Source organism: Lissotriton helveticus, chromosome 2_1, assembly GCF_964261635.1.
Source record: "Lissotriton helveticus chromosome 2_1, aLisHel1.1, whole genome shotgun sequence".
In the NCBI taxonomy this organism is placed as follows: domain Eukaryota; kingdom Metazoa; phylum Chordata; class Amphibia; order Caudata; family Salamandridae; genus Lissotriton; species Lissotriton helveticus.
In genome coordinates, this window is record NC_136059.1 from 2,002,651,435 (window position 1) to 2,002,673,800 (window position 22,366).

A 22,366-nucleotide genomic window follows, 5' to 3' on the forward strand; every position below is an offset into this window, starting at 1 on the left:
CGCCGCCCAGGGAGGGGCGGGGTCGGTCACAAGGGGACACCCAAGCGGCATGGGCTCCTGTTGGAATTACAACAGAGGTTATTGTAACAGGCCGTACTGCAGATTCAAACATGAATGTTCCCAGTGCGGAGGCAGACACATGCTCTTTCAGTGCCTTACACCAGCAGCAGACTCAGCCGAAATTACAACACAACCACAAGGACAGGCACCTAGAGGCAGGGGAACTCCACTCCCTCCTATACCAAAAGGCTTTTACCCCAATTAAGTGGGAATTGTTTGTCCCTTGGCTAGACAGGTACCCGGACAGTGAGGCGTCTGCCAAGTTGTATTGGGGGTTTAGGGATGGATTCCGGATTGGTTATCAGGGCCCCAGAGTCAGGCGCTGGGCAGAGAATTTGAGGTCGGCAAAGGAATTTCCAGAAGTGGTGGGCAAGAAGCTGGAGGAGGAAGTTCGGCTAGGCAGAGTAGCTGGTCCTTTTGTGGAGATGCCGTTTGTAAACTTCATGGTGTCACCGCTAGGGGTCATTCCCAAGAAGGTTTCAGGTGAATTCCGCATGATCCAACACCTTTCCTGGCCTGAGGGTAGATCAATCAATGATTTCATTGCGGAAGAGGATTCTGCGGTCTCTTACACTACTGTGGATGAGGCGTTAAAAATGGTGCACAGTTTGGGAGCTCAAGCGGAGCTAGCCAAGTGCGACATTCAATCTGCGTTTCGCTTGATCCCTATCCACCCCACAGATTTCGAGCTTTTAGGTATGCAATTACATGGATATTTTTATTTTGACAAAGTCTTACCAATGGGGTGTGCGGTATCTTGTGCCCTTTTTGAGTTATTCAGCTCATTTTTTCAGTGGGTTTTTCAACAAGGTTGTAAGGAAGGCAAGGTGTGTCATTACCTTGATGACTTTCTTTTCATGGGTTCAGCACAGTCCATGCATTGTGCGACAGCGTTGCACAATTTCCAGCACATGGCTGAAACATTTGGGGTACCTTTAGCAAAGGACAAGACAGAGGGCCCAAGCACACGGATTACGTTTCTTGGCATAGAAATAGATACTGTGGAAATGATAGCACGGCTTCCCAAACAGAAATTAGAGGAGATTAAAACATGCATTCAAGAGGCACTTCAGGTAGACAAATTACAACTGAGGCAAGTGCAAAAGCTATTAGGATATTTGAATTTTGCTTGCCGAGTGATAAGGGCAGGCAGGACTTTTTGCAGGTTGCTCGGCATGGCCATGTCGGGGGCGACGCTGCCTCACCATAGAATAAGGCTCACCAGAAATATAAAGGAGGATTTGAGAATCTGGTTGTTATTTCTGGAGGATTTCAATGGAGTGTCATTGTTTTTCATTGAAGAAGGAATGAAATGGCAGGTGCAAATGTTTTCGGATGCGTCAGGTTTGCATGGATTTGGCATTTTTTGGGATGGGCGCTGGTGCGCAGAACGGTGGCCAGAGGAATGGATTTCACAAGGTCGCAGCATAGCATTTTTAGAGCTTTTTCCCCTGTTGGTAGCCTTGCAGATATGGGGCCAGGAGCTTAGTAACAGAACGATCCTTTTCCATGTAGACAACATGTCAGTAGTTCACTTAATAAATAGGCAGAAAGCTAGAGATAGGAGAGTTCTAGGTCTTTTGAGGGCTTTCATGTTATTGAGTCTGCGTCTGAACATTGTTTTTCGGGCAGCACACATTCCAGGCATCACTAACTCAATCGCTGATGCACTCTCTCGTTCCCAGTGGGACAGATTTCGAGGGCTGGCGCCGGGAGCGGCAGTCAAGAAAACACCGGTGCCTTCCAACGTCTGGGCATTAGGGGACTGAGGATACTACAGCTGGTGGAGAATTCATTAGCGGCATCCACACAACAGAGTTATAAGCTGGCATGGAAGGAATTTCTAAGTTATGTCAACACTCTCGACATCGTCAAAAGCAGAGAGAGGTGTATTCCACTTATACTTGACTTTGTTTTAGTATTAATTGATAAAGGTTTGGCACATAACACAATCGCAGGAAAATTGGCGGGGATTTCATTCTATGGTCAAATGTTTTGGGGTATGGACCCAAATAACAATGTATTGGTAAAAAGAGTTTTGAAAGGTCTGCAGAAGGTGCAGAGTACCAGCTCACACAAAAGAGCACCAATCACCTTTGATTTATTACAGCAATTGTTACTTTCGTTACCTAAATCTTGTTACAATGTTCATGAGACTAGGCTGTTTAGATTAGTTATGATATGGCTCTTTTTCGGAGCTTTTAGAGTTTCAGAACTGTTAGGTTTTAAAAATGACTACGGACTCTGTGGCACAGATGTTTGCTTGGAGGGTGAGGTGTTAAAAATATGGTTACAAAAATCAAAAACAGATCAGATGGGACAAGGAGTGTGGATACACTTAAAGGTGACCCAAATACAAGGTTGTTGTCCAGTTCAAGAATGGAGGGATTTTCAGTTTTTCACAGGTTTCTTGGGAGGTCCGATTTTTGTACATGAGTCAGGGGACAAGCTTTCCAGCCAACAACTGCTGGTGGTCATGAGACGCACGCTTTTATTATTGGGTTTAAATCCAATGAATTATGCAACGCACTCATTTCGTATAGGTGCAGCATCTGAAGCGGCTTCTCTGGGGCTGGGCTGGAATGTGATAAAGAGGATAGGAAGGTGGAGTTCCAAGTGTTGTGCGCGTTACGTGAAGAAATAAAATAAAAAAAATAAAAAATAAAAAAAATAAAAAAAAAAATAAAAAAAAAACAATTTCGACCCAAGGGAGGTCAGAACAAGTCATTGTTTGTAGCATTACTGTTATATTTGAGTTTTTTAATAGGTTGTTTTCTTTCATACAGGTGACATTCGGGGTCTGAGTCCGGCCAAAAAACAGATTTGGATTGTAGGACACTCTTTTGTGAAGTGGGCCGCGATCTTTGCTGATCATCAAATTTATGGAAGGAACTTGGGTATCCCCGGCGCTGGACATGAACTTTACTGGTGCGGTAAAGGGGGCATGCGCTGGGAGAATTTGTTCCCTCTATTGGCAAAGATCAGGTATGACAGAGGTGGCCCAGATATGCTAATCCTTCATCTAGGTGAGAATGACCTGGTGGCATTATCGGGTTTAAGTTTAATTAAAGCTATGCAACTTGATTTGGCCGTGATATCCAACAATTGGTTGGGTACCAGTTTAGTGTGGACTGAATTTGTCTTTAGACAACAGTGGAGGAATGCAAGGAGCAATATCGCCATGGAAAAAGCCCGGAAAAAGTTAAACAGGGCTATGAAAATTTTCTGTGTGGGTTTGGGGATCCAAACAATTGCGCATAACAGCATCACTGGTAAGGAAGGTCATTTGTTCAGGGAGGACGGGGTCCATCTCACGCAATTGGGGATGGCTTATTACATTCTTGAAATACGAGACATGCTATCAAAAATTCTGAAAGTGGATTTGTGGGTTTCTTCCAGAAGGGAGGAATAAAAAAAAAAAAAAAAAAAAAAAAAAAAAAAAAAAAAGACGGTCAAAGTTATGAAGGTTAACAGTATACAACTCAAATTATGGGAAAATGGTTTTGGTCCTTTTCGGGTGGGGTCAGGAAAAATCCAGGGTTTTTCCTGGGTGGCGGAATAGGGGGAGGTCAAGATCTAGAGCGGACTTGACCGTCCTTCATGAGAGAGGGTGGGGGGAGGTACAGTATGGGGGAAAAGGAAAGAAAAGATGGAAAGTGAAAGATTTTGGAAACATGGGGGAAAATGCACGAAAAGGAAGTTATATTTGGTTTTGGAACAATACAGTTATAAACAAAACAAATGCAGTAATAAAGGTTATGGTTTTGGTACAATATGCAAATTTTAATGGTTTTGATGATAAATGGAAAATTTAACTGTTGTAGGTTTTTGTGGATATTGATGATATTGCCTGATCTAACAAATAAAAGTGGCCTTTTATGCTTCCAGTGATGTCTGTCTCATTGCAGTGGGTCTGGGTTATCTTGGGCGATGTGATCCTCGGGGGGAGCAGAGAGAAGCGGTCTCCCCCCGCGGATTTTCGCCCGGGTGGACAGACCCGGTGCGATGACGTGCGTTAGTGCAGGGCAGCGCGCGCGTAGATTGCGGCGTAGGCGTTAGTTAGGTGACGGGCGCCATTTTAGGTTCCGGTTTCAAGGAGGCAGGGGCTTTTTGGCGAGGCCCGCCCACCCACCCCTTTGCATTGCAGTAAAAAAAAAAAAAAAAAAAATGTTTATGTTCATGTATAAATGTTGTATGACAAAACAGAGATGTTAATACTGTAAGATGCCACAGTTGGTCAGGCAATTGTTATATCATTTAGCTGGAAGTGGCGGAATAGGGGGAGGTCAAGATCTAGAGCGGACTTGACCGTCCTTCATGAGAGAGGGTGGGGGGAGGTACAGTATGGGGGAAAAGGAAAGAAAAGATGGAAAGTGAAAGATTTTGGAAACATGGGGGAAAATGCACGAAAAGGAAGTTATATTTGGTTTTGGAACAATACAGTTATAAACAAAACAAATGCAGTAATAAAGGTTATGGTTTTGGTACAATATGCAAATTTTAATGGTTTTGATGATAAATGGAAAATTTAACTGTTGTAGGTTTTTGTGGATATTGATGATATTGCCTGATCTAACAAATAAAAGTGGCCTTTTATGCTTCCAGTGATGTCTGTCTCATTGCAGTGGGTCTGGGTTATCTTGGGCGAATACCCCCGCCCGTTTTATATAAACAGACGCTCGCGTGCAACCCTCATGCAGAGCGGCGTAGACAGAATACTGCCGTCTACAGCAGAGAGCGAACACACTCCCTGGTTTGGAAGTAAGTAAAAAACCACTAATTTGGGGACGTCGTGGTCCCCTCTGATCCTGGACCCCGATGCCACGGCACTTATTGCATTATTGATAGCTACTCTTTCATGCACGCACACTACACGCACAAACATACTTCCCAACAACACATTCCAGCATAGACACGCAAAAGCCTCAAACACACCTAGCACTTCTTCTGGAGGACTCGTTTCAGAGCACACTCGTGACGTGCCTGTCTTCAGTTCCATCGAGGAGCACCAAAGAGCAATGTGTGCATTACGACCCCCAATAGCGCCTGAAGTGGGGGTGATAGGGCGCTGCTGCACCCCATAAATCATTGATGGAGAGTTCACATGGAGAAGTGACAATGAAGAGGCGTGCCTTCAGGACAGACTGTCCGGTGACGTGCCGGGCAACTTCGCCTGACAAAGCGCTGCAAACCATTGAAATAGGAGAGCTGTGTATGCTATTCCTTTCTCACTGCGCGTTTAGGGTATTTTGTGCTTTTAACTAGAGGCACGCTTCTGGGGTGCAGCTGAGAGGAGATTGTCACGGCATTCCACGTGCTGTCTCACACGAAGGTAAATAAAGAGGGGTTGCTTTACGAAGTACACTTATCTTGATATGTATATATCAGCGGCGCAGGAAGAGCAATCAAGGCACCTGCGTCAAATGATGGCGAAAGCCAGCACCCCAACTCTGAAAATTGTCCCAGCACCACTGACAGCCTTCCCCAAGCAATAACAACGTGCTCTAGTGTGACTAGTTTTAATAACCCTTGGTACTCCCTCCACCCACACACAATAATATTTACCAGGTCGCTTTGCAACCTCGTGTCCGGATAATAACTGAGAGGTGAGGCTATAAAAGTCGTGCCTTGCACGGCTTTTCGTGCTTTTCGGTTTCTAGATAGGGGATCATCTTTTCCTGGACCTCCTCGCATGATTCCGTTTTCTAGAGACGTAGCCATAAAAAGTGCAGCTGGTGCAGTGGCACCGGGGCCCATGGGTCCTTCTACACTCCAATTATAGCTGCTTCTTACTGCCAAACCAGGGGATAGGAGGGGGTTTGTTCCTCGCATATACGTAGTTTTTCTCTTTGTTAGTTACAGGCGCTTCCCTTGTGCTTGTCGGCAGTAGGAGGTAGGGTTTGTGGTTAGGGATGGGACGAGCTCACTGCGGGTAGGGGGCGCCCGTGTATCAGCTGCCACCTGCCCAGGCTGCTTGCTTATTCTGTTCCTGCAGGCGACGCAGGCTGCAGTGAGAGATGGGGCTTTCTCAGGACGCCGCCTCTAAACGGGATGGTTAGCAATTCTTGTTTGTGATCGCTGCGTTGGCCATGCCCTTGGGGGCATCGCCGCCCACCTTACTTGCGTATTCGCATTGGGCTAACGTTTTGGGTGACATGCACACTCTTCCCCTAAATGCGCTGATCATCGCCAGAGCTGATCCCGGGTTGTACCAACCCCCTCCTCTCTCCTGACTACTCCCCGCAGCCTCCCTCTGGCTATTCAGTTACCATCCCCGATGAGTCGCCTGTGCCAAGCTCAGCACCAGCACGGGTCCTCTCGGCGCGGCGCGCTCCCCTGGCACTCCCCGCTGCGTCCGGGGCTCCTCTCAGAGAAGCAGGTGAAGCAGGCGCCTGGTGACGACAGAGGTTCTCCTTGCGCACCTAGAAGACAGTAGATGGGCTCCGAACACTTTAACTGGGGGTTCCGCAGTGTGAACCAGCGTTACCTACCAGGGAATTTCTGTGAATGAGCCAGTGCGTCAAGAGCCTCTCTGCCTACCTGTGTACGAGGGGCGCCAAGGATCCGAGCTGCCAACTTTCGCCAACTTCTCCACTCTGCCACTCACTTTAAAGGAAGGATTGAGCGTACATTCTTCGATGATTCGGACGCCCAGCTGCAGCCCCATCCCAGCTGCTGCTTCTGTGGCTGAACCGTGGGGTGGTCCGAACGGGCGGATGCCAACCACCGACGCTGGCCGCGAGGACCACACGCAGCTCTAGCAGGTACTGTGAGACGACTTCCAGAGTACTTACCCTTTATCTCATTTGGTACACATGGCAATTAAGTCCAAACTTAAGTACATGCTAAACAGTTTCATATCTTGCACTTTTTCGATATGCCACTGGCACCATAATAATGCCCAAATGACGCACGTCGAATGAATAGGTCGCCAGGGTATGCAATCAGAACCGTCTCCAGTCACTGATGCTTTTTTGGTAGAGAACAGATCGGCTGCCAAGGAAAGCAATTGGTTGCACAAACCATACTATTTTGCAAATAGTGCAAGGCCAATTTAACCAATAACTCCTAAAGGTGCCAAATGATACCTGCACAAATGCCTGCATGTTTTCTGTGGTACCTAGAAAGGGCATGGATCGGGGAGGGCGTGGGGCAGGAGTAGAAATGACGAGGAGAAAGAAAGAAGGGAGCAGTTTAAAGGTAAGGGTAGCACATGGTAGCCGAGGGACGCACGCTTTCCCCAAAGATGCTAAAAGCGCACACACTGGAGCTCATTTTGACGCTTCTGTTTTGATACCAAGCTGCGCAGGCAGCTGCACGGTTTGGAACAATCCGCCTTCGTGTGCATATTTTACCAATCTTATTATAGACCGAAGGAAAAAAAACCATGATAAATGATACAGAGCTGGAAGGGTTCCACGCCACCATCCTTGTAATATCCGGCTGGAACCTCCTGGCACCAGTCTAATGGAAGACACTAATGCAGAGATTAATAACTCACGCACCTTCACAGCGAGCGGCCCCCGAACCCGCTCTTAACAGCATTACCGGCACCTATTTGAAATGCCAGTACCACAGTGTATTCCATTTTAGTAGTGGTCATGTTAACATTAATATTAACCTTGAGTCTGAGAACATTAGTGTTGAGTGTCTCCAGTCAGTATGGAGTGCTCTGCTGGAAACCTATGTTAGATCCTGATATCCACACTCCAAGTAGTGCCATCTGAAGGATTTTGGGGGACCCAGGGAAGAAATATTTTGGGGGCTCCTGTTAGGAACAGTTTTGGAGTTCATCACCCATTTTAGATAATTCAAGCTCTGTGTTACCTAACACTATTTAATTGTGCCTTAAAAGTTAAGATATATGGGATAAAATACCCCTGCTGCACATCATAAGGATATTGCAAGTCACAGAGGAGTTCCATGAGCATGTAGAGAAACAAGGTTAAAGGCTGAATTCCTAAATAAGGTTGTGGTACTCTTAAGCAACTTTCAGTATCCTTATCATGTACAGGAGAGGATACTTTATTCCTTATGATACATGGTCACACCATCACCTTTTCCACAAACCACGTAATCCTTTTTGCATAGTTCTTTCATATGAAAGAGACAGTATATTTGAAAATATGAAGAATAAAAATAGAAACTCAAGTGCAAACTTAAACCCATCAAAACGCTGTTAGATATTTGTTACAAAAAGATATTAGAATCGGGTAAATACAACTCATTAAAAAAAAGTTCAGTAGATCTAAATGTTTTGCAACATGCACAGAGATTCTAGCTTTGTTATGATTACCTTAGGAGTGCAAAACAAAATGCTGCTGTAAATATCTCCTAAAGAGCTAGAAAACAGAGCAGAAGAAAGAAACGCAGTGTTTCGTGTTGTTCCTTCAATAGCTGCTTTAATAATGGCCCTTAACTGACTTGCCTTTTCCCTTAGCTGCTGTCTCTGGCATTGTGACGTCAGAAATCAACTACAATAAGATATTACAGTAGAGTTCTCATGTTATTTCTTTATAACAGTTGAGTGGGTTCATCACAAGAGACATATTTTTACACAGCAATTGCAGAATCCCATGTGTTGTGCACGTATATAAAGAAGTGAGATAGAGAGAATATTCACTTTCACAGGGGGCTCTTTGGAAGGTGGGGGCAATTATTCACTTTGCCCATGCCATAAAATGTCTCTGGCTCCAAGTCAATTCTCTGGTATATTTCAAAATGTGAAATGTTCACCGTTCTTCAAAAAACAATGATTTGAACTAGGATGTCTCTTTCTTTGTCTACGTTTCTGAAAGATCCCCAAGAGACTAAGTCTGGGTGTTAACAAAGACCCTTATGGCTGTAATTGACAGGGAGAATTGTAATTGGTTGTCTGCAAGTTCGTTTTGTGTTAAGGGCCGAAAGCCTCACCTTGGCACTGATTTATCTTCCTGTCAATGGAAAATACGTACAGTTACAACCACAGGATCGATGTTTTTCAATTCAGTCAGGCTTCTCATTTAATAGGGAACAAACACCTCATCCAGGCACAGTCATTGCTCTGTCCAATTTCACACTTTCTGTTTGATTTGCCATTTATCCATTGACAGTAAGAACATGTAACGTGGCAAAACGATGGGGTAACGCTGACAAGACAACTGGAGTCGTGTGCCTTTAACAGTTTGCACTTGCATTGTTTTGTAGGGACTCTCCTTTTCTGGCCTTGAGAACAGAGAGCAGAGGCCGAAGGCACCGGATTTAGGCAGCAACTGAGGGCCAAATTATGTGGTGGAATTATGTGGCAGGGTGGACCAAACTGCAACGCGCAGTGGCGACTCCCCCGCCAAAGCGGAGGAATGTACCCAACTGAGCGGGCCAAAATGGAAAAAATAAAATGATAATAACTCTTTGTTATTATCATTTTATTTTCCATCCTAGCTCAGCTGGGTAGGGGAGGGGTGGAACTGCTCCGCTCACAGAGCAGGGAAGGAGTGGTTTGCCCACTCCAAGTGCACAAGACGCTTTGGCTGGCTGTCTCGGGCTGGCCAAACTGTCATGCACATTTTGCATGTTCCGCACAAGACTGCATTACAGCCTGGTGGGAACATGCCCAGCCTTCCATTCCCTGGCTGAGTGCTGAACCACGGTGCTCAGACCAATCATGACGCTGTTTTTCAGCATTGTGATTGGCTATGGGGAACCTGGGAGCTGGGTGCTTCCTGCCCTGGAAGCGGGCAAAGAGGACAGAGAGGCAGTGGTGGCAGCAACAGGTGTTTTAATTTTTCTTTTCATTCCCTTCTCCTCCCCCCGTGACCTGCCCCAACACTGTTAAAATCATCCACCACTGTCAACGGGAAAGGCACATTTTGTGAAAACATGCAGAATATCCTGCAAGAATATTAATTTACAATCTTGTCATTTGAAAACACACACCATTAATATGTGGGTCAGAGTTTCACCTCATTAGCACCAGTTTAACCCCACAAATTTCAGATTTACTGAAATGATCTCAACAAAAATTCACTTTTAGTGAGAGGATTTATATGCAAGATAAGATATACAAAGTGTACCAAATATAATTTTTTTTTGCAATGAGCAAAATTTGTAAACTTTTCAAAAGTTTGCATCCAGAATTTCACCCATCCTCAGTGATACGTTTGATGGCTCCTGGTGGCCGACGGCCCTGGGGGCAGCCCCGACATCCACGACTCAACACTCTCAATGACCAAGCTAGTCAACGCCGTCTCCTCCTCCTGCTTCAACACCCTCCGCATGCTCCGCAAGATCTACAGATGGATCCCGACAGATACAAGAAAGACAATCACCCAGGCCCTCATCAGCAGCAGACTCGACTACGGAAACGCCCTCTACGCCGGAGCCCCGACCAAGCTCATCAAACGACTACAACGCATCCAAAATGCCTCGGCACAACTGATCCTCGACATACCACACCACGGCCACATCACCCCCTACTTGAGAAACCTGCACTGGCTCCCCGTCAACAAGAGGATATCCTTCAAGCTCCTCACCCACGCACACAAGGCACTCCACAAGACTGGCCCAGCCTACCTCAACAGACGGCTCTCCTTCTACATCCCCAACTGCCAGCTACGCTTCGCCGACCTCTCACTCGCCACCGTCTCGCAAATCCGAAGAACAACCAAAGGTGGGAGATCCTTCTGCCACCTCGCCGCCAAGACATGGAACACCCTCCCACTGAGTCTACGACAGACGCAAGACCTGCTGACCTTCAGGAGGATACTCAAGACCTGGCTGTTCGATCAGTAGCACCCCCCCAGCGCCTTGAGACCCTCGCTGGTATGTAGCGCGCTTTATAAATGATCGATTGATTGATGGCTTAGTGGGGTAAAATTCAAAATGATCTAAATGTTTAAGAACATGATATCCAGAGAAAAATATCTAGAATTTGAGAAGTAAGATTTACTGGACATCGCAGCTGTCAAAGCAAAGCAATAATAGTGCAAGGGTGAAGATATGTAAGAAACATGTAACTAGGAATTGAGAATTCCAACCTTAAAATAGTTTAATCCAGATATCCATTAAAGTAAATGATCATTAAAGAAAGCCCTAACACATTCCCTGTCAGAGTTTTAGCCAGGTAACTCCTTATTGGAAAGCTGATCTATAATGTGATTTGGTTAACTAGTGTCTGAGATTGGTCTCACTAAAGAGAGTTACCTTAGTTAGTCATTTGTAATTGATACAGCACGATTTTAGAAACTTGTAACATGAGACAAAATTAACAGAACACATTAAAATGAAACTACATATTACACACGTGAAGAGACAAGGAAGTACAAAATAAAGACAAGTAAAGTAGAAGCTTAAGAATTCCAACCTTAAAAGAGTTTAATCCAGGTATCCATGAAAGTAAATGAGCATTGAGAAAGCCCTAAAACATTCAATGTCAGCATTTAAGTCAGGTGACATGCTGCCAGCCCACACGACTGACTTACGACGCCGCCACCCTCAAGGCACACAACGCCGGCCGGAACCCCGCCTGCTACCGAGCCACCCCGAAACGCTCCCACGGACCCTTCACCTGCCAAGCCTGCAAGTTCACCTGCCTCCGGACCTGCACCGCTCCCGCCAAGCCGAGCCCCAGCAACAACCACCTCAAGTGCATCCTGCTCAACACCCGCTCCGTCCACAGACACGCCGTCGAACTCTGGAACCTGCTCGACACAACATCACCAGACATCGCCTTCCTCACAGAAACCTGGATGAACCCCTCCACAGCACCCGACATCGCCACAGCCATCCCGGACGGATACAAGATCACCCGGAAGAACCGCGTCAACCAGACGGGAGGAGGCATCGCCCTCGTACATAAAAACACCATCCGCATCTCGACCAACTCCGACGACACCTTCACCGCCGCCGAACACCTCCACTTCCAGATACACACCGACCCCAACACGACCCTCAGAGGCACCCTCATCTACAGACCCCCGGGACCACGCACACAATTCAGCGAAGACATCGCAGACTTCATCAGCCCGCACGCCCTCCCGTCCGCTGACTACATCCTCCTAGGGGACCTCAACTTCCACCTGGAGAACAACAACGACAGCAACACCACCACCCTGCTGGACAACCTCGCCAACCTCAGACTCAAGCAACTGGTGAACACCCCCACCCACTACGCCCGCCACACGCTTGACCCCGTCTTCTCATCCAGCAAGAACATCTCCTTCAGCCACTCCACCGGACTTCATTGGACTGACCACAGCTGCGTCCACTTCAGCTTCGGAAAAACCACGACCCACCACCACCCGCAACAGGTTCCTCGCAGGAGCTGGAACAAGATCACCGTCGAGCAGCTCACTGCCTCCCTCAGCCAGAACCCTCCCACCAGCACAACAGACCCCGACGAAGCAGCCAGCAACCTCACACAGTGGCTGACCGCCTGCTCCGACAACCTCGCACCACTAAAGAACCCTCCCAGCAGACCCAGCAGCAAGAAAACTCCCTGGTTCACCGACGAACTCAAGGACTCCAAGAAGAACTGCCGCACCCTCGAGAAAGCCTGGCGCCACGACCAGACCACAGACAACATGACCGCCCTCAAGCACGCCACCCGCAAGCACCACCAGCTGATCCGCGCCACCAAGAAGACAGCACTCAAAGAACGACTGGACAACAACGCCCACGACAGCAAGAAAATCTTCAGCATCGTCAAAGAGTTCTCCAACCCCAGCGCCGGATCACCGACATACACAACAGCTATGGCGCACAGACCACGGACCCAACCACCGAACCAACGCCCGCCACCACCTCCTGAAGAAACCAACAGCGGACCCCACCGACCTCAAGAACTTCCGCCCCATCTCGCTCCTCCCTTCTACAGCCAAAGTCATCGAGAAGACCATCAACAGACAGCTCGCCGCCTTCCTCGAGACAAACGGATCCCTCGACCCCTCACAGTCCGGCTTCCGTGCCAACCAGAGCACCGAGACCGCCCTCATCGCAGCCACAGACGACATCAGATCCCTGCTCGACAACGGGGAAACAGCGGCCCTCATCCTCCTGGACCTCTCCGCAGCATTCGACACAGTCTGCCACCGCACCCTAGTGCAGCGCCTCAACAACATCAGAATCCAAGAGAAGGCACTGGAATGGATCATCTCGTTCCTCACCGGAAGAACCCAGAGGGTCCGTATGCTCCCGTTCAGATCCGAGGCCACCGAAGTCATCTGCGGCGTACCACAAGGATCATCACTCAGCCCCACCCTCTTCAATGTCTACACGAGCCCCCTCGCAGCCATCGCATGCTAACACAACCTCAACATCATCTCCTACGCCGACGACCCCCAGCTGATCCTCTCCCTCACAAACAACCCTGCCACCGTCAGAACCAACCTACACGAAGGGATGAAAGACGTCGCCGAATGGATGAAGAACAGCCGCCAGAAACTGAACTCAGACAAGACGGAAGTCCTCATCCTGGGATCATCGCCCTCCGCCTGGGACGACTCCTGGTGGCCGCCTGCCCTGGGCACCGCCCCCAAGCCAATGGACCACGCACGTTACCTGGGCTTCATCCTGGACTCTTCCCTCTCGATGACCAGACAAGTCAACGCCGTCTCATCATCATGCTTCAACAGCCTGCGTATGCTCCGAAAGATCTTCCGGTGGATCCCCACCGAAACCAGGAAGATGGTCACCCAGGCCCTCGTCACCAGCCGACCGGACTACGGGAACACCCTCTACGCCGGAACCACAGCCAAACTCCAGAAAAGACTCCAATGCATCCAGAATGCCTCCGCACGACTCACCCTGGACATCCCCCGACACAGCCACATCTCCGGACACCTGAGAGACCTGCACTGGCTCCCCGTCAGCAAAAGGATCACGTTCAGACTCCTCACCCACGCACACAAGGCTCTCCACGACCTGGGACCCAGGTAACTCAACAACCGCCTGACCTTCTAAACTCCCACCCGCCAGCTACGTTCCACCTGCCTCGCCCTCGCCGCCATTGCACGCATCCGCAGAGCCACCACCGGAGGAAGATCCTTCTCCTACCTGGCAGCCAAGACATGGAACTCCCTCCCCATCAACCTCCGACTGACCAAGGACCACCTTTCCTTCAGGAAGCAACTCAAGACCTGGCTCTTCGAGCAGTAGCAGACCACCCCACCTCCCCCCCTAGCGCCTTGAGACCCCTCAGGGTGAGTAGCGCGCTATACAAATGCTATGATTGATTGATTGATTGACTCCTTATAAGAAAGCTGATTTATGATGTGATTTAATTAACTAGTGACTGAGATTGGCCTTACTGAAGAGAGTTACCTCAGATAGTCATTTGGAGGTGTTAAGGTTTCTCACTCCCAATGAGAGCAGTTTCTGGAGGTGTCTGCAGTAGGAGTGATGATCTTGGTCTAACTTTGGAATTATGCACAGTAACCTACACTATCTGGAATTAGATACAGGTATTGATTTACATAACGCTTAGAGTAAGTCTTGATTCTTCATTGACTTCCCAGACTTACAAACTCACAATAATGGTTTTCTTCCGATTTATTATGAATGTGAAAAGTTATATAGAACTACCAACAAATATTAATTTACTTGAGTTTCTTGTGCTCCGACTTCTGGATGGCACCAGCAAAAGTTAATTGCCGCTCCCCCACCTCAGAATGCTTGAGGTAGATGTTTCAGATCATCATTCATCTGGTTACCACAGGTCAGATGTGTTCCACCACATCATGAAGGAACAACCAGACCTGGCCATGATCATGTAAGGGCCAGCTCAAGAGGTGTCCTGATGGCTTCAGAGGCAGGCGGGCAGACCTCTGTGTGGAGTTGCACACTGAGTGAAAAACAATGAGTGGTTTAGACTATTTGCAAGCATTTCTCCCATCGATTTTTGTTCACTCATCTGACTTCTGCCCAGAGCCTGGAGCTAACTGGATCACGGATTCTAGATACTGTTGAAAAACTCCCAACAGTTGACTGATTAACCTGTCTTGCGCTGTTTTAGTTCCCTGCTGGCAGAGCCGGACAGGTTGTTTGTTCTATGGGGCATTTCACCTGTAGACTGGAGCCATTGGAAGCTGGTGTTGAAAGCCAGGGTAATTCCTGGTGCCTCTGTCACTCCGCCCAGTATCCCAAGATCCATTGCAGTAGGAAAAAGGAGGCTTCAAGTCAGAGAGACTAATGTAGAGAGAAAGCAACAAACAAGGAAGACTATAGAGAGAAGGAGAGAGGGTGAATGGTTGGATGGAGAAAGAGAGTGTGAGGAGACAAAGGGAGTGGGGTGGGTTTGAGCATTTTTACCAGGGCTATGGTTCCACAGTCTGGAATTGCCTGCTGGCATCAAGCTACCACCCAATCTTCCCTAATAGTCCATAATAGTATGGCTTTTATTGAAGCCGATGAATAAACAAGACAGTGAACCTATTTTGAACCTACTCATGTCTCGCCTGGAATGTGTTTAATCCTGGCATGGCCTTCTGTAATTCCTTTCTTTTCAGCGTGTAGGCAGTATTCCTGAGTGATCTGGTTTGTGCCCACAAAACCAACACTTATATAACGAAACTTTGCTCGAGAATTTGTGGAAGTTTCAAAACTTTTAAATGCACTTTCTGTAACATTCCCAAAATGAATCACACTGTTTTTTTTGTTGGGGGGGGGGGGGCAGGGAGGGGGGATGGGGTGATTTCCACACAGAATAGGCTTCCCCAAAAAACGACACCACCTAGTTGTTGGAATCACACACTTCACTTTAAGACAGAAGAGGGAATTGCAGAGAAGGATTACTGTGGCCTGCAAGGCCTCCTGGACTTGTTTCGTTCACACATTACACACACAATCGCACTAGATGTTTGGTGAAGTGTAACACAGCCCCATGTATTTTCGAATTATTTCTTATATATGTTTATTTCACAACCGTGGTCTGCTTGTAGGTCATAGATACTTTTTGATGCCATTTAATACCCTTAATGTAATAGTAATACTGAACGTTAAATGCAGAAGAAAAGGGTTAATCAACTTTAACTTAGGTTGAAGGTTCCTAAAGCCTGAACTTCAGGTTGAGCAGAACAAAACAGCACGGATGTGGGACCTCATTATAGATTCAAAATCTTAGCAGAATTTAAAAATAACATTTTGGGGGGATAAGTGGCAATTCCTTTATTTCCTACATGCGTACACTCTGGACATGACACAACATGGCTGGCCTACTTAAAGTATACTTTCTAGATATGACTTGGTCGACCTGCGTAAGCAGATCACTTCCACGTTCGAAGCTGCCATATATGATTTTGCTGGCCGGTTGGACTTTAGGCGAGACCACTTCTTCTGATATTTATGCCACGTGCAAAAGATAGATTTTATTTTTGCTTCAAGTTTGACAAGACACTTCAGAGAGGGGAAGCAAAGAAAGCAGTGGCATGTTCGTTTAAAATTCTAGGGCGCATGCCTTCCATAGCATCAAGTCAGAGAGGAATCTCGCTAGCCCATGGCAGTGAGTAACCCTCATTAACCCTTTATGTGGGCACGCATATTGCGACTTTCTCAAGCGGTGGTGGGAGGGGGAGTTATGTGCTTGACACCTCCCCCTCCCCCCAATGAGGCAGCATATGACAGGAACATACGTGTTTTCTTATATAGCATGGTACTTATCTTAACAAGGAGCAAACCGCGCCTTTCGTTTTGGAAGCAACGGATCATTTGGAAAGCCAGAAGTTCACTTTATTTTTTATGTTGTATATTTTATATTTGCTAGCCAAATTAAACAGACCTGCTGCGGAGAAGTTGCTTCAAAAGATTCACAAGACCTTAAGAGCTGAGGTTAACAACATATTAATCAAGAGAGGAGGTGGATGAGACCTTCGGGCGGGAAGAAGACAACGAGTTGTGATTGAGCACAATATTAAATGTATCAAAGATGACCCATTTACCAGGAAACAGGGCTGTAAGTAGGTCTTGCACCAGACAATAATTTAAATTTGACTTTGACACAGGCCCCTGCCGGGCCCTATATGGAGGTCCTTTATAGGGAAAACACTGATTGATTTCTCAATGAGGATATCTAGAGAACGGCACTTAAACTATTAAGACGGTAATACACTTCGGGTGAAGTAGCTCCTGTTCACATTTCACATACTTTACTTAATGTCTGTCCTTAACAGCATTTCTTTCGGGGATGCGGTTTTTCTTGCAGGACATTAATCCTGTATCGTGTGCACTGGAAACGTGGTTTTCCGTAGTGGTCTGTATGAGCTCAGGTTGTGAGTAGATGTTCATAATGACCACCTGTGAGCCCTGAGTTTGAGGCTGACGGCAGTGCGAGGTTCTCACAGTGCCAGCCAGTGGGTCATAGAGGAGTTCCAGCGGCACCTCCTCCGCTAAGGCGGAGGAGCGTCGCCCCACTGCTTTTTAACAGTGTAAAAAATAAAAAATAAAATGATAATAACTCGAGATTATTAGTTTTTTATTTTTCCCAGCTGAAGCAGTTTTGCCGGGCGCGTCTGGCCTGTGCTGCTTCCCAGAGCAGGGGTAGGAGTGGTGATCACTTTGTAAGTGAGCATCACTTTTGGCCGTCCGTCTTCGATCGGCCAAACAGTCATGCACACTTTGCATGTTCTCCACCTAGGCTGTATTACAGCCTGGGTGGAGAACATGCCCAGGCTCACAATACCTGTTGAGCCTCGAACCACGGCACTCAGACCAATTACAACACTACATTGCAGCATTGTGATTTGCTCTGGAGAGCCTGGGTGCTTCTTGCTTGGTTGCGGCCGGAAGAGATGCCCAGAGATGACCAAGGAGGGAGCAGGTAAGTGGATTTTATGTTCCCCCCGGCTTACCATCCCCGATCCGTGCCAGCTGTCACTGTTCAGAACACATGCTCAACCAGTTCTTTGCCCCTCTGCACAGCACATAAAGCAATGATGACATGTGCCACTTGCAATTGTGTCTATATGGGAAAGTGTGCTAAGAAGGTACAAAACTGTTGAACTACTTACAGCGTGAAAGTGAAGTGCTTACAGGTAAATGTGTGTAGGGGAAGGTGAAGTGAACGAGATACAATGAACTACATGCAGAATTAAAGAGTAAGGCACTACTTACAAAATTAAAGAGAGTAAGAAGGTTCAGAAGCTATGCAGAGGGAATATTTCAAAAAGATGTGGACAGAAAAAGGGTGTAAGTTTCTTATAGAGGTTGCAGAGGAAAGTGGTGTGAAAGGGAGAACAAGATTGGTTGCAAAACTTAAGATCACTACCCGTTCCACAAACCTAAGTAATGTTTAATTTCGTAGTCTAATATTTTGAATTCTAATTTGTCACAACAATATCACTGTTACTCATTTATATAATACTGATAACAAGTATTGGCAAAGACAATAGGTATGGCTTGTTATAGGCACATGTCCATTATTGTATGCCTGGATGCAATACTAGAAGAAGCACAAAGAAGCCCTCAAATACTAGTCAATTGGCACACTGTGTGAAGCTGAGGATTTTAGTTTACATGTTTTAATCCACTCTTTCACTTACACAGGCCATCCCTCTTGGAAATAATTCATAATCAAACTTCTTTGGCCCTTAAAGAACACTAATTTTGTTCATCCAAATTAAAGCCCTGCCACGTAATATTATACTATTTGCACTTAATGAAAAAACCCTTGACATCTTTTAATATTACTTGTCTATTTATGCAGGTCCAATATGAACGGAAAGTGCATTGAGTTGTGAATTAGGAGGGAAAACTCTTGAAAGGATGGTGTAGGTTTTCATGTGCTATTGCTGTCGTCTACAACTAATGACTGAAATACAATACACATTACATATTAAACCAATTACCATCACACCAGAGACTGAGAGTTAATGCAGCATTTAGCAAAGGAGGCAAGAGTGTCAAGGGACAAGTGCTTCCAAGGAACATAATTGCTCTAATTTCCCAAGAGGAATTAAGGCAGTCCTGATCAGTAAGAATTCCTCATGCTTTAAAATCACAACGAACAGGATGCATCATCTAATGCAACATATCCCATCTTCAGTTCACATTACACATTTCCAAATATTATTGTTCAGATATACAGTTTATTTATCCACCACCCTGAATAAAGTGACTTCTAATTTAAAAAACATAGACATTCAGTGAAAAAAAGCAAAGGTTAGAGGGACGTTATAGTGAGGAATTAGCATTTAAAAAACGTTAGAAATTCACTGAAAAAACAAAGGTTACAGGGGAATTATAGTTAGGAAATGGAATAAAAATCGTTGAGTACAGAGAAGGGCATCCATTTTTAAATGTTTATTTTACAGCATTTGAAATTGAAGATGTCTGTTAATTAGCTGATTTCTAGGTGTAGTTGTGTGTCTTCTGCGTCTTGGTTTATGGGCATACCTTGGTCCAGTGTATTTGCTCTGACTCCTACAAACATGTAGAATTGGCTAATCCCAGATTGGAATATTTCACTTACCTATAAATCCCTAGTATTTAGCACCCACTGTACTCAGGGCCTGTAAGTTACATGTCACTGATTGAAGCATCTACTGTACCACCACCAAAGGGACAGTGCAAAGCATGTCTCCAGGCCTTCCCCTGCAGCCTGAGTGTGACATTTTATAACCACCAATTCAACCTGACCAAATAAACCTTTTGCCAGCCTGTGCATTTCTTTTTTAATACCGATAAGTCACCCTTTAAGCAGGCATTACATTTCACATGTCCTGGCATTGAAAAATCTTCAAAGTCGTTTTTTCCACTGTGAGAAGGCTTGCTCTCCCATAGAAAAGCACCGAGTTACTTTATAACACCTTATAAAAAAAACAAAAAAACACCTTATAATGCGTAGCTTCTGTTAGGGAATAGCTAGAACCATGGTTCAAGGACACAAATTAATAGACATTTAAAATCAAATCTGGTGGTGAAGTCGGGTTTTAAATTAATATTTTCAAAATGTCCCTCTTAGAAAATTGGCTTTTTTCTGCCTAAAACCTCAAGTAGCCTTTTCAGAGTTAAGCTCAGAAGGTCACCTGGCAGCCTGATGAGAGGTCTGCATGGGTCACAGGAAAGGGAATAAAAGGGCCTTGGCTGGAAGGAGGTGTGTGCCTCTTCCTTACAGGAGGGCCTGGAGGATGTGCCCACCAGCTGCACAAGCTTCAAAGGGACATCCCCTGTCACAGGCAGACGTAGGCCTGCCACTGCTATGGTCCAAGTAGCCAGAGTGGCACAAATCCCAGTGGGGGGGGAAGCATGTTTCAGAACTGGTTTTCTGGGGGAGTTCCTTATTTCCATTGCCATATATTAGGGTGTACCCAGAGCTCCAACATGGTCAGAAAGATTCTGCCATTTTGGCTATAGGCAGAGCAGGGAACAGTGGGTTTTCAACCATTCCTGACCATAGCATTAATTTTGAGTCCTTTCTCGCTTTCACGTTTTGTCTTTAGGTAACTGCTGCCTTGTGAGAAATGTAGTGCTCATGTTAAGCAGTTCAAATCTGACTTGCGTCAAACAATACCATTGTGTTTTGTCTGATTCAGAAACAAGTATTTGTCATCAATTTGAACTGATGAATTTCAATATTTGATTATTTTTTAATTTGATATTAATAGCCATATTTGAACTAAAGTCATGATACAATTTGTAAATTAAACTGTTGTTTACTGAATTTGTTTGTTTCCATAGTGTTAAGTTTTCCATCTTTTACTAGGGTATATACTAGATGATTTCTAAGTATATTCCTGTGGTGGGCCCACTGTCTTTCATGGCTTTTTCCGTTGATGAAATTACGAGCAATTGCATTTTCATGAAGATATACGTAGCTCCTCAGCATTGATAAGTATTTCAGGCGTTTTAGTTCGTAATTGAATGATGATTTTTTTATTCCAATTGCCTACATTTCAGAGCCCCGTCTCCCCATCTTTAATTTTTCTTTACTGTATTGATTCCATAATATTTCATGCTTTACACATTTGCACTGTGTTTTTGATTGTTAATGTTTAGCCATGGCATATGTATTGTCTCGTTTGGATAGCTTTTCTGTGTTCTAAAAATCGTTTTCTTAGGGAGTAAGTTGTACTTAATATATTTCAACCCCCATGTGCATTATAAGTAGGTAGATAACACATTTGGAAGTAAAATAATATAACTTTTAATTTTAACTTTGTGTCCCTTGATGTCTTCATATTCCTGAGTATCGTGGGCTATAGTGCATCCTTTGTATGTGCCAACACCCTTTGAAGTGTGAAATCTCATGTATTAGCCAGTCTACTTCTTAAGGATGAAATGGCTTTGTGCTAACATGTTCTTTAATGTTGGAGTTTTTCTGAAAGTAATCAATGGATGGTATCCTAATTGTTGACCAATGTCCAGCTCATTAAGTATCAAGTGCCAATGTTTTTGGATTGTTTTCCTTATCTCTTCATGTTTTTTATTGTATGTTAGTATAATCTGAATCAATTTTCTTCCTCCGATGTCAACTTTGTATTTTTTTGTGATCAAACACACTGGTCATTCCTTTTGTTGTTTTTTTTTCCAAAGTCTGTTCACACTGTTTTACTTATAACCTCTTTGTTGAAATCACTCTTTCATTTCTTCTCCTTTGAAACTGAGTTCAGTTTTGTTTGAACACATTCTTTTAACTCTCAATGATTCCCCATGGGGTATATGTAATCTAGAAGAGATTTTTTGATGGAAATTGCTACCATGTAAAACACTGTTTTTAGAGGATTTCTTTCAATACAGAGTAGTTTCGAGTTTGCCATTTTGTACAAAAATTATATTTTCCATTGCTTATGTCATATGTAAATTTGAGATCCAATCATTGTTGTTCAGTTTTCCAAAGCATTGTTCTACGTCTTGCTTTGTTTCATTCCAAATTAATAGTAAATCATCATTATAATGGGCCCAAAATAATTAACTTATCCAGATACATTTAATTGTCAATTCCCCAGGCTATCACATTTTCCCACGATCCCTCTGTTAATCATGCATAAGGTAGGGAAATGAAATGCCCATTGCTGTTTTGCACTTTTTTAATCAACACATTTTTATTTATTTTCCAAGGTACCATATGGGCAAAGCCCTGCAAACATAATACAAATTGTGAGCGTGGCATACAGTTTCTTGGTACATCATACAAAAACATATGGGCGGATTTTGCGGATTGGCAATCCGCGAACTTGCGTATTTACGGATTCGCAATCCGCGAAGATCCGCGAACTCTAGCGGATTTGCGGATTTTTCCGTTTTTTGTGTTGGCGCGTGTTCGCGCCGATTTTGGGACAAGTTCGCAATTGCGAACTTACTTTTCGGCTTGCAACGGCCGCGACTATGTTGTTTCTAC

General features: G+C 45.3%; 1 protein-coding gene across 1 annotated transcript in view; it reads left to right on the forward strand.

The window, feature by feature from the left end:
- The first annotated feature begins 5,718 nt into the window (after positions 1–5,718).
- NPY2R (neuropeptide Y receptor Y2) overlaps positions 5,719–22,366 on the forward strand; it is a 147,453-nt gene continuing 130,805 nt past the window's right edge. The window contains exon 1 of the mRNA XM_078677663.1: positions 5,719–6,824. The gene's annotated coding sequence lies outside the window, so the exon portion shown is untranslated. The remainder of the gene's footprint in view (positions 6,825–22,366) is intronic.